Source organism: Cupressus sempervirens, chromosome 4 (genome assembly GCF_028749045.1).
Source record: "Cupressus sempervirens isolate cs-2001-9-10 chromosome 4, ASM2874904v1, whole genome shotgun sequence".
NCBI lineage: Eukaryota > Viridiplantae > Streptophyta > Pinopsida > Cupressales > Cupressaceae > Cupressus > Cupressus sempervirens.
The window spans coordinates 145,547,203-145,565,680 of record NC_143121.1 but is presented as its reverse complement, the minus strand read 5'-3'; the positions used below and the strand labels follow the sequence as shown (position 1 = coordinate 145,565,680).

At 35.5% G+C, this 18,478-nt stretch overlaps 1 pseudogene; it reads left to right on the top strand.

The window, feature by feature from the left end:
* Positions 1 to 203: 203 nt before the first annotated feature.
* Positions 204 to 16,512, top strand: LOC149560373 (putative disease resistance protein RGA3; annotated as a pseudogene).
* Positions 16,513 to 18,478: the final 1,966 nt, after the last annotated feature.

Below are 18,478 nucleotides of genomic sequence, written 5' to 3'. Positions count from 1 at the left end.
TTCGTCACTACATACTGTTCAACGCGTTCCACGCGAAAACTAAACTTTTTTCTCTTGAATGTTTCAGGGTTATTTTCCCATAGACTTTTTGATCTAAACTTGAAGTTGCTTTGCCGTATTGTTGAGCAACTTCAATTTGGCGTGTATACGAATTCAAGAGATCCTTTACCTCCAAATTTTGTATTCGTAATAACAGAAGAAGGATGGCGGGTGCAATTGCAGAAGGTGTTATTACCAAGATTACTGAGATGATAATCCAACAAGCCGCTGAAGAGACGGCGCTGGTCTGCAACTTCACCCGAGACTTTGATTGGTTGAGAAAAAAGCTCAGAACAATAAGCAGCGGTCTGACATATGCGGATTCAGTTGCTACACAAGATGAGGACGTGAAAGAATGGCTGCACAACGTTAGAGACATTGCGTGAGATGCAGAAGACATTGTGGAAGAGTGTGTCGCTCGCCCTAATGGATGTATAAATCACTCTTGTTTGTGCAATCTGGATGAAATTATCTTCCGTTATAGAATGGGAAAAAGAATTGAACAAGTGAGAAAGCGAATCAGATCCTTAATGAAAGATGGAGAGCAGCTGAAGCTTTTCCGTGACTTACTCCCGCCTAACTCTGAACAGCCATCAAGCAGTGCCGCGTGGAAGGGAAATAGTCTCCAGCCGGGTGATTCGCACCCAGTGGCGATTGAGCCGAAGTTTCAACACCTCATCTCCTTAATCGATGAATCCACCGTTCCAATCATTGCTGTTGAGAACATGTGTCTCAATCTTGCAATTTTCTTTTGGAAAATTTTAAAATTTGTTTGTTGAAGTTTTCCACTTGTTTATACATTGGAAATTGGTTAATGAGTTGTCAAAAATGAGTCTTGTCCAATTGTAGACTCATATTTGAAATCAAAACATTTAAACCAATCATTTGAGTATATTATTTGAATATGTCAAATTTCAAAATAGTGTTTTATAGTATGGACAAGACTAAGCGACATTCATGGGGACAAGACTCATTTTTGACAACTCATTAACCAATTGTAGACTCATTTTGTGACTTTTATGGGGGTCTAGACTAAGAGACAAAATTGTGGATGGGATTACTATTTTAACCTCGTTGTTTTTTCATATTGGAAATGTAAATGTCAAAAATGGGTAACATGTGTCATGATAGTTTTGCCCATGGTTTTGTAAAACCACAAGTGGTTTTTAGGTTGTAAACTCACTATAAAAGGAGGGCTTGGGGAGGTGTTTGTGTAATTGAGTTCAGTTTGCAAGACTGGTGCTAGGAGGAGTCTCTTCAAGTTCGAGTTGTGAAGATGTGATCCTGTAAAAACTTGCATTGCAAGTGTATTGTAATCATCTTGGTTTGTTAATACATTGTGCGGGTTTTGGAGGGTGGGGTTTTTCTCCCGAAAGGGTTTCCCCATTGTAATCACTATCTTATGTGTTCTTTGTTATTTTGACTATGTTACTATGCATTTCTTGAGATCTCTGCAATAGTTAGTTGAATTTGCATAATCGTCCTCTCAAAGATTAGCATAGGAAGCGATTCCGTGCACCTTTGCTTCCCTATAGGTGGTATCAGAGCCTAGCTAGTTTTGGTTCTATTTGTTGGGTACAGGGTTTTCTGAGCTAATCAAGGTTTGAGTGGGAGCTTGTGCAGAGTATTTCATTTCTATGTTGTAGGATTGAAAAGATGGCAAGCATGTCGGGGAGAATTAATGTTGAAAAGTTTTCTGGCACAAACTTTGAGATGTGGAAGCTGAAGATGGAAGATCTATTAATTGATCAAGATCTATGGGATGTGATTGATGAGAACAAGTTGAGGCCCATAGTTCTGACATTAGTCACACAATATGATGTGGCCAACATAAAAGCTAAAGGTCTCATCAAATTGTGTCTTGCAAATTCAATTCTAATTAATGTCCATGAAGAACCTACCGTGAAGAAGCTTTGGAAAAAGCTAAGTGAGATCTATCAAGTGAAATCACTTGTGAATAAAATTTTCTTTAGGAAGAAGTTGTATTCCTTGAGAATGGAAGAAGGTGGACAAATTTTTGAGCATTTGGAAAGGTTTAATATGTTGGTGACTCAGTTGACCTCAGTAGGGGTGCCAATGGATGAAGAAGAAAGGTGTCAAATCTTCCTATGTTTGTTGTCAGACTCATGGGATAGTTTTGTGATGGCTATAGGGAGCACTTCAGTTGTCTTAAAGATGGAGGATGTTTTTGGTTCTCTACTTTCTAAGGAGATGAGAAGGAAGGTCTCTCTGAATGCCAAAGAGGCTTTGAGTGTTTGAGGAAGACCAAAAGAAAGAGGCAACAATGAAAAGCAACATGGCCATTCTAAGTCCAAAAATAAAGGGAGATCGAAATCTCCTAGTAAATCCAAGGCAATCTGCTAGAATTGTGGCAAACCTGGACACTTTCGAAAGGACTGCAAAGAGGAGGAGAAGAAGAAGAAGAAGCAAGATTCTAATTCTGAGTTCGAGAAGGAAGATGGAGATGCTTTCATCGTAGCCTTGGCCACTCATGTAGGTGAAAATGTATGGTTAATAGATTCAAGTGCATCTTTCCACATGATTCTTAATAGAATCTAGTTTAGTAAGTATGAAATTTTGATGGTGGTAAGGTGTATTTGGGTGATAATTGAGTACTTGATATTGTTGGTCATGGAAGTATTTGTGTGAAATTTTCTAATGGTAGAATTAGAAGATTTGATGGTGTCTTGCATATCCCTGGACTAGCAAGGAATTTGTTATTTGTTAGTAAGCTAATAGATGTAGGTGTGCATGTATAGTTTTCTGAAGTAGGTGTAAAAATGGTGAGAGGTGCTATGGTAATAGCAAGAGGAAGTAGATTGGGTACATTGTACCAGCTTAATGCATGTACAGTTGAGTACAATAGTACTTCTAATAAGATTGTAAAAAGGACTACTCAGTTGGAGAAGGAGAAGATTTCTCTTTCAATAGATGGTCATGGCTTTTGGGTACCGAAGGGTGCTCTGTCTACCAAATCAAAGTTGCCTATAGAGAAGACCATGTCATGGCACCAGAGACTCAGCCACATAGGTGAGAAGCGCCTATGGACCTTGAAAAATAAGAACCTTCTTGATGGGTTAAATGACTGCAATCTTGAATTTGATTTTTGTGAGTATTGTATCTATGGTAAACAAAACCTCACTTAGTTTTACTCAAATGCTCATAATTCTTCATGTATTTTGGATCTAATCCATTCGGATGTATTTGGTCCAGTTGATGTTCTTTCTATTGGTAGATCAGTTTATTATGTTTCTTTCATTGATGATTTAAATAGAAGAACATGGGTTTATTTCCTTAGGAGTAAAGCTGAAGTTTTCAGTCATTTCAAAGAATTTAAAGCAATGGTTGAATTGTCGACTGGACAGAAAATAAAATGTTTGAGAACTGATAATGGTGGTGAATTTTGCTCCAATGATTTTGAAACATTTTGTAAAGATTGTGGTATTAAATGAGAGAAGACAACTTTGTATTCTCCACAGCAGAATGGAGTTGTAGAAAGAATGAACAGGACCTTGATGGAGAAGGCTAGGAGTATGCTAAGTGGTGTTGGAGTAGAATAAAAGTTCTATGTTGAAGCTATAGCCATTTCTTGCTACCTGATAAATAGGTCTCCTACATCAGCTCTTTTTGATAAGATGTCAATGGAAGCATGGTCGGGCCACAAGCCTTCACTTAGACATTTGAGAGTATTTGGTTGTGAGGCATATGCTCATGTGCCAAATGAGAGGCGAACAAAATTGGACAAAAAAGTTGTCAAATGTATCTTCATCGGATATAGTTATGATGTGAAAGGACACGAGCTTTGGGATCCTATTGCACAAAAGCTATTTCATTCCAGAAGTGTTACTTTTAGATAAACTAAGCCTTCTTCTATTACAGTGTAGCCGGAATAGATTGAAGAAAAGAAAGATGTGATTTAGCCTCCTGTTATTCCTGAGAAAGTTGAATCAAGGCCCTTAGAAAGATGAGATGTTGAAGAGAGCTCTATGAGTTCTAAATCATCAAAGGAAGAGGGAGAACCTAATCATGAACCTGAATTTCCTGAACCTAAACCAGATCTTGTTTGAAGATCTACTAGACAAAGGAAACCACCTAAAAGGTATGGGTATTCTCTTGATGATTTGAGGTGCATATTTGCATTGAATGCTAACATTGATGAACCAAGATCTGTACAAGAGGCTCTTGGTATGAATGATTCAGAGTCCTGAAAAATAGCCATGGATGAAGAAATGTCATCTCTTAAGAGGAATCAAACATGGGACCTTGTACCATTGCCTGAAGGATGGAAGCCTGTTGGTTGTAAATAGGTGTTTAAAAGGAAGATGGGTTCAGATGGAAGCATTAAGAAGTACAAAGCATGTTTGGTTGGAAAAGGTTACTCTCAAGTTGAGGGAGTAGATTATGGTGAGATTTTTTCTGCAGTAGCCAAAATGACATCCATTAGATTTTTACTTTCTATTGCAATAGTTTATGATCTAGAGATCGAGCAAATGGATGTGAAAATTGCTTTCCTTCATGGATATTTGGAGGAAGAAATTTACATGTCATAGCCAGAGCACTATGTGGGGAAAGGTAAAAGTCATTTGGTGTGTAAATTGAAGAAATCCTTGTATGGTTTAAAACAGAGTCCTAAGATGTGGTACCAGAAGTTTAATACATATGTGTTGAGTTTGGGATTTGTGCGATCTAAATCTGATCACTATATATATTTCAAATATGATGGTGATGCTTTCCTAGTTATTGCCTTGTATGTCGATGACATGTTTATTGGCAAAGGAAAAGGTTTGATTATAGAGTTAAAATCTCAACCCTTGATAAAGTTTGAAATGAAAGATCTTGGTGTAGTTAGGCACATTCTAGAAATGGAGATTATAAGAGATAGATAGAACAGAAAGCTTTGGCTAGGCCAAAGTAAGTATGTTGGTACTATTTTGAAAAGGTTTAATATGCAGGATTCAAGACCATTGAGTGTTCCTGTTACTATGGGAAAAAAGCTTTCTAGCTCATAGTGTCCTATATCCCCATTGGAGATGGAAGAAATGAGTCAAGTACCATATCAGAGTGTTGTTGGAAGTTTGATGTATGCTATGGTCTGTACAAGACTAGACATTGCCCAAGCAGTGGGAGTACTTTCCCGTTATATGTCCAATCCAGGAAGAGCACATTGGGATGTAGTAAAAAGAGTTTTTAGATACTTTTGAGGTACCTCAGAGTACTCAATATGTTTTCATGGAACAAGAAATGAGCATTCCTTGGATATTCGAGGCTATGTGGATTCAGACTAGGCTAGTGATGTTGGTAGAAGAAGATCCACCAGTGCATATGTGTTTACATTATTTGGTGGTGCAATCAGTTGGATGAGTAAGTGATAAGATGTGGTTGTTTTGTCCACTACTGAGGCTGAGTATATGGTAGCTACTCATGCCTACAAAGAAGCCATCTGGCTAAAGAGATTGTGTTTAGATATAGAGTTCAAATAGGGTGCAGTGACAATTTATAATGACAGTCGAAGTGCAATCTACCTAGAGAAGAACCCGAATTTCTTAACTTTTCATGCAAGGACCAAGCACATTGATGTACAATATCATTTTGTGAGAGATATGATCGAGGATGACAAGGTGAAGCTAGGAAAGGTAGAGACTTTAGTGAATGTTGTTGATGCATTAACTAAGCCCATGAGCATAGAGAAATTCAGATGGTGTTTAGAGTCTATGGGCCTGTTGGCCCCTAGCAATTAAGTCCATGATATTTAGGATCCCCTGACTCTTGCAAGGTGTTTGACAAGTGGGAGAATGTTGAGAACATGTGTCTCAACCTTTCAATATTCTTTTGGAAAATTTCAAAATTTGTTTGTGGAAGTTTTCCACTTGTTTATACATTAGAAATTGGTTAATGAGTTGTCAAAAATGAGTCTTGTCCATAGTAGAATATAGGTGGGTCATTTTTAGAGCCTTGATGACTCATTTTGTGACTTTTATGGGGGTCTAAACTAAGAGACAAAATTGTGGACGGGATTACTATTTTAACCTAGTTGTTTTTCCATATTGGAAATGTAAATGTCAAGAATGGGTAACATGTGTCATGATAGTTTTGCTAATCGTTTTCTAAAACCACAAGTGGTTTCTAGGTTGTAAAATCACTATAAAAGGAGGGCTTGGGGAGGTGTTTGTGTAATTGAGTTCAGTTTGCAAGACTGGTGCTAGGAGGAGTCTCTTCAAGTTCGAGTTGTGATGATGCGCTCCTGTAAGAACCTAGATTGCAAGTGTATTGTAATCATCTTGGTTTGATAATACATTGTGCGGGTTTTGGAGGGTGGGGCTTTTCTCCCGGAAGGCTTTCCCCACGATAATCATTGTGTTATGTGTTCTTTGTTATTTTGATTATGTGATTATGCATTTCTTGAGATCTCTGCAATAGTTAGTTGAATTTGCATAATCGTCCTCTCAAAGATTAGCGTAGGAAGCAATTTCGCGCACCTTTCCTTCCTTACAATTGTTGTGGCTGGTAAGAGCAGTCTAGGAATGACATTTCCCCTGCAAAACCTTTTTGAGAGGATCAAAGAAAGGTACGAACTTTCAATCTAGCTCCCCATTTCACAGTCGTATTCTCTTCATGAATTACAGTGTGATTTAGCGTCCCATGTGGGAGATTTAGAGGGTAGATTGAAGGATGTAAGTGAGGAGCGAGCGGTAGAGCTGCCTCATGCCGGTCTACAAGGAAAAGAGTCTCTCATCATTCTCGATGATGTGTGGAGGGCAACCGGAGAAGAAAATATCATTACGAGACTTGGTCTTCCAATTGGCAGTAATACCCAATGTAAAATCTTGGTTACAAGGAGAAGCATGGAAGTTAGTGAGAAGCTCGGTGCTTTACCTTATCACATAGAGCTTTTATCAGAGGAAGAGAGTTGGAAGTTGTTTTGTGCTTATGCCTTTTCAAACTATGCCCAAAATCTCCCACCAGATTACCTTGAAGAAGTGGCTCAGCAAGTTGAAAAGGAATGTGGAAGATTACCATTGGTTCTGAAGACATTGGGAGCTTCTCTCTTAGACTGCACCGATATTAAAAAGTGGATGACTAAATTGCATCAACTCAGAGAGTCTGAGTTGCATCAACATCAAGAGGTCAGTAATCCTGATTACCACATCATAGATATTCTGAGATTGAGTTATGACTCGCTTCCTGCAACTCTAAAGCCTTGATTTTCTTATTTTTCCTTCTTTCCTGAGGATGAGAAAATACATTGTGAGTATCTCATAAATTCGAGGATGGCGGAAGGACTCATTCCCCAAGAAGGAGATAAGTGGGATTTGGGTTGGAAATATTTATACAAGTTAGCCAATCTGTGCTTGCTAGAAGTGCGGGAGGACTGCAATTTAATCTAGTATTGCAAGATTCATGACTTGCTGCTTGATCTCGCAATCGATATATATAAATCAAAGAGATGTACAGTTTCTGTGAATGATGTCTTGACATCTGGAACAAAAAGTTATATTTGTCATAGAGTTCTACTGGCCACAAAGGAGATAGATGATAAATCCATTGCAAAACGCATGGTTTGTTGTCCGAAGACTCTTCGCACTCTATCACTATAAAATAATCGTATTGTAAAATTTGAGGCAAACTTGTTTAGCCCTATGAGATTGCTCAGGGTTCTTGATGTGAGCCGTAATCAGATCTCCACCTTCCCTCAATGTGTCGGTAACCAAAAGCTTCTCAAACTTTTAAACTTATCATGGACAAGTATAAAGGAGGTACCAGTCTGTCTGAGAAGACTTTCAAGTCTTGTCATGCTCAATCTATCATGGTGCCGACAAGCTACAAAGGCTTCCAGACTGGATAAATGAAATGAAATCTCTCGAGTATCTCAATATAAAAGATTGTTATAATCAACTGGGGAATCAAATACCCAAAGGAATATTAGAGCTGGTGTCTTTGAGGGTAGTCAGATCATATCTTTTAAGGTTTTCTATTGAAGAAGATGGGTTACTAAAGTTGGAGGATGGGGCCACACTAAACCGCCTCCAAGAACTAAGCTTATGTGTTCAGCATGAATAGGAATTGAAATGTATTGAAGAAGGAACCCTTGCTCAGTTACTCAATATGTGTCATTTGTCTATATCAAGCTCCTCTTCAATATAATGGAATTTACTACAGAACTTCATTTCTCTTATAGAACTCCAAAGACTTGAATTGGCAAATTTTGTGGTGCCAAATTGGGTTTGTGCGCTAACAGATCTGAAACATCTCATGTTATTGAATTGTAGTTGTAGGAATTATCCAGACTTAGAATCAATGCCTAACTTGGTAGTGTTGAGATTAATGGGTAATGAGAGCTGTAGAGAAATACCAAAGGCTTTTGAAAAGGCGTACATGTTTCCCAAGCTGCGGTATTTGCATGTTGATTACTTCCCCGTTTTAGAGGAATTTCCGGATTTGGAGGAGGGAGGTATGGCGAATTTGGAGAAATTGTGTTTATGCGAGTGTTCGAGCGTGAGGAAGGTTCCAGGTGGATTGGAACATTTGAAAAGACTGCAATGGTTTGAGTACACAGGCACTGGAACCAATGAGTTCACGGAGAAATTGTCTGAGGGCGGTGATGTCCAGGAAAATATCAAAGGTAACAATCAGCATTTGGTAATAAAAGGGTATGGTTTTTCCATTTAATAATTTGTCTTTAGGGCTCTACAGATTAAATAAAAATAGTTAGTTAGAATTTCTCTAATAATTGTTAGGGGTTCTAATAATAGATGCTTTTGTTAGGTTTGGTTCCAATTATTAATAATGAAGGAAGTCTCAATACATGTTATTAATAGTTCAGGCTATTATAGTTTTTTTGGTTGGTCATTGGTCTATTTGTATACTATTATTGAGACATTTGATATCACATTTGACAATAAATTTAGACAATTAATAGTGAATGACTATTGGTTTAAAATATAACAGTATCAATGAACACTTTGAAAATGTCATTTTTTGACTAGTTAGTGTTCAGCAATAAATAGAAAGAGATATATGAATATGCAGAAATTGAAATCTTTTACCTTTTAAACTTTTAACTCACATACAGAAATACAGCAAAAAAAACTGTTGAAATTAGACTTTCAATTTAAAAATTCATATCCTTAAAATTAACCTGAACAACTAGTAGAAACATTTCCCTAATTGTGCACAACCATCAAGAATTTTATATATTTATTTTGACAATCCAATTTCTTTGTAATAGGTTTACCACCTCTTGAAAATCCAATTTCTTGTAAAATGTTTCCACAATCTATCATATTCTATAATAATACAATTACTGTCTTCATTCATGTATGGGAGTGGATGTCAATTGATTGCAAGTTAGGATATCACTTAAAAAATCTGACACAAATGTTTTCTTATGATTATTTTATGCTCGAAATGACACTATATGTGTCACAATGGTTGTTGACGGTTTTATGTGCCTACTAGCTATGCTTGAGTTGTAGAATAAACTTTTAAATTGTGCTAGTGGTTGTTTGCACTTGAAATCAGATATTGCCAAAGGGCTCTAGGAAAATTGCCTCCCTTTCAGAGTTGCATGAGATGTTTAAATATGATAGTTTTATACTACAACTAGCTTATATATAGTTATATTTATATAATATGTCGAGAGTCATCCTTCTCGAGGTACCTATTTTAATTCAAATCATAGGTTTTTTAAATTAAGAATTAAATAAAATAGGTGCCTCAAGAAGGATGACTCTCGGCATATTATACATACATACATACATGTACATATACATATACATATACATATACATATACATATATATATATATAAGTTAGTAGTAGACGCCGTGCACTATGGAAAACATTTTTTAAGAAATCTGGATGGTTATAGTAAGGAGCAAGTTATTTTATTATTATTAAATATAGTTGTATAAAGTTATTATAAAATTATTCTTCAACATTTTATATTTTAATTCTATATACGGTGTTTTATTTGCATAACTTTGATTTGTTTATATTTTAAGGATTTTGGTACATAAAATGTTATAGTTAGGAGTAGAATTATGGTTAGGGTTAGGGCTAGAGTTAGGGTTAGTGTTATGATTAAAATTAGGATTACATATAGAGTTAGGAATATAGTTAGGAGTAAAGTTATGTTTACAATTAGAGTTAGAGTTAGAATTAGAGTTAGGGTTAGAGGTAGAGTCAAGATTAGAATTAGGGTTAGGGTTAGGGTTAGGTTTAGGGCTAGAATTGGAGATAGAGTTAGAGTTCAGTTAGGGTTAGGGTTACAGTTAGAGTTAGAGTTAAGTTTAGGATTATAATTAGGGTTAGAGTTAGAGTTAGGGTGAGAGTTAAGTTCAAAATTAGTGTTAGGCTTAGATTTAGGATTAGGATTAGATTTAGAGTTAAAGTTAGAGTTAGGGTTAGGGTTGGGATTATGGTTAGAGTTAGAGTCAGGGTTGGGGTTAGGGTTAGGGTTAGGGTTAGGTTAAGAAGTAGATATAGAGTTAGGATTAAGGGTAAGGTAAGGATTGGAGTTAGAGTTATGGTTCAAATTAGGGTTAGAGTTAGGGTTTGAGTTTGAGTTTGAGTTTGAGTTTGAGTTTGAGTTTGAGTTTGAGCTAGAGTTAGGGATAGAATTAGAGTTAGGGATAGAGTTAGAATTAGAGTTAGGGTTAGAATCAAGGTTAGGTTTAGATTTTGGGTTAGCATTAGGGCTATAGTTAAGTTTTGGGTTAGCATTAGGGTTAGGGTTATAATTAGAGTTAGAGTTAGAGTCAAAGTTAGAGTTAGACTTAAGTTGAAATTAGAGTTCAAGTTAGAGTTAGATTTAGAGTTATAGTTAGAGTTGGAGTTAGAGTTAGGGTTAGGATTAGAGTTATAATTTGAGTTAGAGTAAGGGTTCAAGTTAGAGTTAGAGTTAGGTTAGAGTTAGAGTTATGGTTAGAGTTAAGATTAGAATTAGTATTAGAGTTAGGGTTATATATAGGGTTGAATTATGTATAAAATTAGAGTAAGAGTTAGGGTTAGGGTTAGGGTTAGGGTTAGGATTAGGGTTACAATTAGAGTTAGAGTTAGAGTTAGAGTTAGAGTTAGAGTTAGAGTTAGAGTTAGGATTAGGGTTTGAATTAGAGTTAGAGTTAGAGTTAGAGTTAGAGAAAGAGATGGATATGGAGTTCTAGGATGAGAATTATGGTTAGGATTAAATTTAAGATTATATTTGGAATTAAGATTAGAATTAGTGTTAGGATTAGGATTATAATTTGAGTTAGAGTTAGAGTTATGGTTCAAGTTCAAGTTAGAATTAAGGTTAGGGTTAGGGTTAGGGTTAGGGTTACAATGAGCATTAGATTTAGAGTTAGAGTTAGAGTTAGGGTTAATCTTAGAATTATGATTAGGGTTAGAATTAGGATTAGTGTTAGGGTTATATATAGTATTAGGGTTAGGATTAGGGGTGGAATTAGAGTTAGAGTTAGGAGTAGAGTTAGAGTTAAGGTTATAATTAGAGTTAGGGTTAGGGTTATAATTAGAGTTAGGGTTAGGGTTAGGATTGTGCTTAGCATTAGGGTTATAATTAGAGCTAGAGTTAGGGTTACAATTAGAGTAGAGTTAGGGTTTGTATTATTATTGTGGTTAAGCTTATTTTTTGGATTTACTATTCATATCACAATTGACATTAGTGCTATTATTATAATTTAATTTAGTATTATGGTAACTATTAGGTTAATAATTTATGTGAGTTAGTCCTACTAAAATAATAGTTATTATTGCTATTGTGACATGTATTATTATATATTTTTATAATGTACTCACTACTCCCATCCCTTCCTACTCTCTATAGAGATTTCCTTTAATTACTGCTCTCTCTCTCTCCCTTCCTTCCAATACTCTCTCTCTCTCTCTCTCTCTCTCTCTCTCTCTCTCTCTCTCTCACACACACACACACACACACACATCTAGATACATCTCCTTGCCTCCTCCTCTCTAATATCTAGATACACCCAATTATCTCTCTCTCCCTACTCTTTAGATACACCCATAATCTCTCTCTCTCTCTCTCTCTCTCTCTCTCTCTCTCTCTCTCTCTCTCTCTCTCTAATATCTATATACACCCAATTATCTCTATCTCCCTACTCTTTAGATACTCTCTCTCTCTCTCTCTCTCTCTCTCTCTCTCTCTCTCTCTCTCTCTCTCTCTCTCTCTCTCTAGGTATGCAAACTAATTTCTCTCTCCCTCTCTCTCTAGATACACCATCATATGTCTATGCCTACCCTTATTTCTAATCTCTCTCTACTGGAAACATCTCTCTATAAAAAAAACATAATATTAGCCCCCTCTTGTCTCTAGATATGTCCCCTAATCTCTCTATCTCTCCAATATCTAAAGACATGCCATTATCTCTCTCTCCCTACTCTTTAGATACACCCCATAATCTCTCTCCCCCTCCTAATACTCTCTCTCGCTCTCTCTCTCTCTCTCTCTCTCTCTCTCTCTCTCTCTCTCTCTCTCTGTGTGTGTGTGTGTGTGTGTGTGTGTGTGTGTGTGTGTGTGTGTGTGTGTGTGTGTGTGTGTGTATTCCCCCTATTAAAAATTTAATATTATTTCTATTTAATAGTAGATATAGGCTTAAATCTCATGCGTGCGCAAGCGGGGTTTGAATAGCAAGATCATAGTTCAAGTGTGAGGTTAGGTATATAATTCACTAAATGCTTAGTACAATCACATATAAAGTTAGGATTCAAGGTTTATAATTTCATTAATATGACACTTAATGTTATGGTTCGGGTTGATAAGTGGTTAAATGTTACACTAAAACAAGGGAAATGGGAAGTAGGAGAGAAGGTGTAGTGTTGAAGTATTACGTGTAAAACTATGGTCAAATTTTGGATATAGGTTTTAAAAATAATACTAATAGTGGAATATTTTTAATTATATCTTGTTCATGAAAGCATAATTAGAAGTCCCAACACAACTATTTAGATGATGTAAAAAGTGTGAAAAATAGATAAGAACCAATTTTACAAAAAATATTTCTCCATGATGATGTAGGAACATTATATATTGTTGAATTTTTAATAATGCTAATACAACTTTAATTTCAATGATTAAGAATTATAATCAATAAGCATGCCTATCATGAAGGACATCTATGTAGACTTATTATTTTATTTATTAATTAACATATTTAGTAGCCACATCCATTGAAGATATATTTTGTAAATTTTAAAAAAAATTCTTGTTCTCTTCTTGATGAAAGTTCCATAGAACAACTGCAAAACACAACTCCTAATACAAGTAATTAAAAGAAGTAAAAGCCTAAAATCAGAGACAAGAATGAACAATATACATAACATTTATCTATAACGGTGTAATTATACGCTACATTATTCAATGATTAGGATTTTATTACAGCCTTTATTTGAACAATGATTGTGAAAGACTTCTTTTGTCATTCACTTTTTCATATGTGTCACACATGAATTTTTTTGCATCTTTCATCTACATTACTTCCATTTCCTCAACATAGTCAATTGACAATATTGCATTCTCCACAACTTCAATTATATTTTTGTGTCTCTTTAATTATTTGTCAACATTTATCAAACTTTGTATCCAAGAAATTATTTGATGCCACTAAAGTAGTTAGGCTAGTATCAATAATGTTTAATTCTCCATTCAAGGAATCCATAACTCAAATATTAACCTACAAATTTGTAAATAAACATCAACATATAGAAATAATTAGAATAAAAAAGTATTGGAAATTAACATAAATTCTTTCAAATGAATAATGTTAAAAACAAGATAAATAAAACTCAAAACTATTTTGAATGAAACATTTAGATTGTAATTTTTGAAATATGGTGGCATTGCCTTCTAATTTTTAAACATTACAAAAATAAACATTATATACATATTTTTTAGCAAAAAATACTTAAATAAAATACACATATAATCCAATTTAATAATGACAAAATAAAAACTAAATATATGATTTATTTATTTTAAAAATAAATTATTAACTTTAATAAAATATAAATTTCAATGATATGGCGACATTGCCATCAACATTAATGATATCATTTAATTATGAAATATGAAAATATAAATTTTCCAAACATGAAAATGTAAAACTACTATGAAAGATACAAAACAAAAACATGCGAACCAAAACCATTTCAGAATATGTAAATCTAAAACTAATATCAAACGTGAAAATCTAAAACTAATTTGAAAAATGTACATTAAAAATATAAAAAAAATGAAAAGTATTATAAAATATATAACTCAAAGAGATTTTGAATGCAATTCTAAATCTAAATCAAACATGCAAGGCTAAACTATTATATGCAAATCTAAACAATATTGAATGCAATTCTAAATCTAAATGAAACTAATTGAAATTGAAATCTAAATCAAAGTAGAATACTACAACTAATTTTAAAAATAAACCTACATCTAAATCTAAATACATAACTAAATCTAAAACTAAATGCAAAACTAAATTGAAAAATTGAAAAATAAAAGTAGAAATCACACCTACAAAAAAAGTTCTTCCAAAACCTCAATCAACTCCTCATCAAAATCTTCAATCTAATCCTCCAATAATCTCCACCTTTTCCTCCCTCCAAACACAAAATGAAAGTGAAGTGATGAGCCTTTTTTATAACTTGTGAAAGGCTCCCCATATCCCCCAATGGATGTCTCTTCACATTCCACGAATTTGTTTAAAATTTCACCGCTCTCCCAAAAAAAGCATGAATGTGCATGCAAAAAATAATTTACAAAAAATATTTAATATTTAAATTTTAAATAAAATTATTTAAGCCCTATTTTTTCAGTTCATATTTTTAGGGCCTAATACTTTAGCCTCCATTTGGCTTCCTATTATTTTGGCCAGCTATTATTTTGGGAATGCTTTGTAACCGGTCCATTTTCTTTCTTAAATTGATTTCTAAATATAAATTTTGTTTGTAACTCCCATCAAATTTGTTTTTTATTTCTATTTGTTAATAATTATGATTTCCAAATGGCATTACACATTTTAATTTGGTTTTTAACATTTTTGTGAATGCCAAATGACATTTTCTATTTTAAATTGATTTTTAAAACTAAATTTCATTTGTAATTCCCATAAAATTTATTTTCGATTTCTATTTGTTAATAATCATGATTTCCAAATGGCATTCCATATTTTAATTTGGTTTCCTTTTTGTGAATGTCAAATGACATTTTTTATTTAAATTTATTTTTAAAAGTGAATTCCATTTGTAACTCCCACCAAATCTTTTTTCCTTACACAGATTATTCCTTCAAATATTCTTGTGCTATGAATTGTTGCTCCCATTATATATGCCTCTTGGCATAATAATGTGCGCTCATTTGTAGTTTTGGAAGCATAGCAACCAATTATAGATTTCCATAGTGAGGCACAAAGATTTATAATTTTTGAAGAATTAAACGAGCTATTTTATGTGTTCTCAATAGTTGGTTAGCAAAATATATTTTTATTAATATTTTATAGTTATTTGTTATTTACTTCTTTTTAATGGACATTGAATACTTTTTTTTGGCCTTTTACATTAGTTTGTTTGGAAAACTCCCTAAATACTAGTATATCTAAATTTATAAATATGATAATTAATATCATCAAAATATTCATATATATATAAAAAAATTGTTGAGAAAGAAACAATCAAAGTAAATCTAACTAATTTGGATAAATATTACATTAAGTAACTAAAACTATGCATGAAAGAAATAAGGTGTCATTTTCAAAGGAAATTTTTTAATTATATAAACAAATATTTAATGTTATAGTAATTTTAAAAATACAATGCATTCTACTGTCAAACAATTAATACACATTGAAGCAATAGTTAAGGAAACTTGTAAACATCATCTAATAATTTTAGACATAATATTTATTAAAATAAATTTGAGAGTGACTTTTTTTGCTCTACTAGGGTTTTCTTGCTTCATGCGAACTTTCAATTTTTTTTGCATATGGCCCTTCGCCTGCACTCCCCGTCTGTCAGCACTTGTCACACCGCATTTAGTGCGGGAGCTTTAGGTTAGGATATAATGGCTTCGGCCAGCGGTGAACCAGTTGTTTCTGGTGTTCACGCTGCTGCTTCAGACTGCCATGGCGCCGCCACCGAACAAACGCCCGTGCAAGTTTGTCCCAAAGGTTTTCCACAAGGTAATCTTGATATTGTCCTTGCTTTGCAAGAATTTGATGTTGCATGTGACTGGTTAGAACAACATACCTTGATAGGGTATTTTGTTGGTAGGACTCCCCCTGAAGCTATGCTCAGAGAATGGGTTAACAAAAGCTGGACTCTTCATGGAGTCCGCCTTGACGCTATGCAAAACCTTAGCAAAGGTTTTTTTTTTTTCGCTTTGCTAACCCGTCGCAAGTAGATGTAGTTTTTACCAATGGCCCTTGGTCTATGTGTTCCTCTCTGCTTGTTTTTCAGAAATGGTCCTGAGACTTCTCCATTTAGGATGATAAAAAGCTTAGGGTTCCTGTTTGGGTCGAATTCCCAGGTCTACCCTTGCCCTGCTGGCCTTTTATTGAGTCTATTGCCCAAGCCCTTGGCAAAGTTGTTACCAAGGAGCTAGAGAAATTTTTTAATGCTTTCCCTCAGCGGCGTGTTTGCATTGAAGTTGATCTTTCTAAAGATCTCAAGGATTCTGTAGAAATCCATATTGGCGCTCAAACCTTCTCACAGAAGGTGCTTTACTTGAACCTACCTAACACCTATTATAGGTGCCAGTCTGCAGAACACAAGATCAGGGATTGCCCTTTGGCTACACCTAGGGTCAAACCTCAACCTAAAGCAACGCCTGTCAAACAGTTCAAAGGAAAAAAAGAAGAATTGGTTATTGTTGGGCACAAGGGCAAGCCTAAACTTGAATCCTTTGGCCCCCAAGCCATCCTATGCGGTAGTTACCATGATTCCTCCTGCTTCTACTAAAGTGTCAGTGCCTGCTAGCGTGGAGACGCTAGCGGCTTCCATTGCACTTGTTTCAATTTTGCAGGTTTCAAACCCTGTTGGTTCGCAGGGGATTAAGGCGGCCGCTAGGGCCTCGTTCTCCTCTTGTAGTCTCTTTCGTAGTACCACCAGCAACAAGGTGTTCTCGTAGTCCTCCTAGACGTGCGAAGATATCAGGGGTAAAATGGCAAGTTGCAAGTTCAGAGGATTTCCCTTCTGACCTCCACCCGGTTTCTACCTTTTTGCAGAATAGTTACTCCTCTCTGGAGGATGAGGATGATATGGAAGAGTTCTCATGAACTTCCTCTCTTGGAATGTTTGAGGTCTTACAGACCTCCATAGAAATTTCTATGTCTGGGATACCCGTCATAGACTTGGGAATTTAGATTTTCTTTGCTTGCAAGAAGTTAAGATTTTTGGTTTCATGCTTTGTGCTGCATTCCGCGTCATTTGGCAGGATAGCGTCATGTTTTCTTCTTAGCATGAAGCTGGCCGAGGTGGTGTAGTTACTCTCCTGTCACCTCGCCTTCATTCTGCTATTATCTCACAAAGTTTTGACCCCACACACTGTATTATTTGGCTTTTGCTTTCCATTAACAATCATTCTTTTGGAGTCATTAATGTTTATGCCTCCAATGATGATGTGAAAAGGGCACAAATGTGGGTTTGGCTTGCTGACAACTTGCCGCCAACTACTTGGGTCCTGTGTGGGGACTTCAATATGGTTGAAGTGGCCTCTGACAAAGATGGCATTCTGCCTTTCCGTTGGACAGCTGGGGAAAGAGAAGCCTGGTTTTACATGCATCATAGATTGGGCCCTTTTTATCCCAATACTAGCCGCCATCATAATAGTGGGGCCTGGCACACTTGGTCCAATTTTTGAGCTAGTCCTGACCACATATTGAATTTTCTTGACCGTGCTATGATCTCGGCGCAATCTTTTTTTTTTTCCTTTTCAGAAGATCGTGATCTACCTGTCATTCCCCTGATAGATGTGACATTGTTAGACTACTATCCCATTTATTTTGGCATTTTTTGGCAAACAGCTATCCCCAAAGTGGCCAAGTCTCAATTCTTCCTCAACACGTCTGTGTTGTTGCATGCTTCCACCATCTCCCACATACAACGTGTCTAGAATTTGGAACCACATCCACATTCCCATCAAGGTTAGGTTCAATGGTGGAATGATGCCATTACCAGAATAGCTTAATTTTTTCACATCTATGGGCATCAGCTGGCAATTTTCAGAAAATGGTCTTATGAAGCCAACACCCTTGCCCTCAAAAAAGCCTCTGAAGCACTCACCTTCAACCCTTTGATGTGGATCTACAAATTGAGCTTGCCAAGCTTTGCCATGAAAAGAAAATTACTGATAACTATGCTACCCGAGGAGCTCAAATCAAAGCCCATCTCCACTGGTTGGAGGTTGGCAACAAAGCCTCGAAGGAGTTCTTCCAGG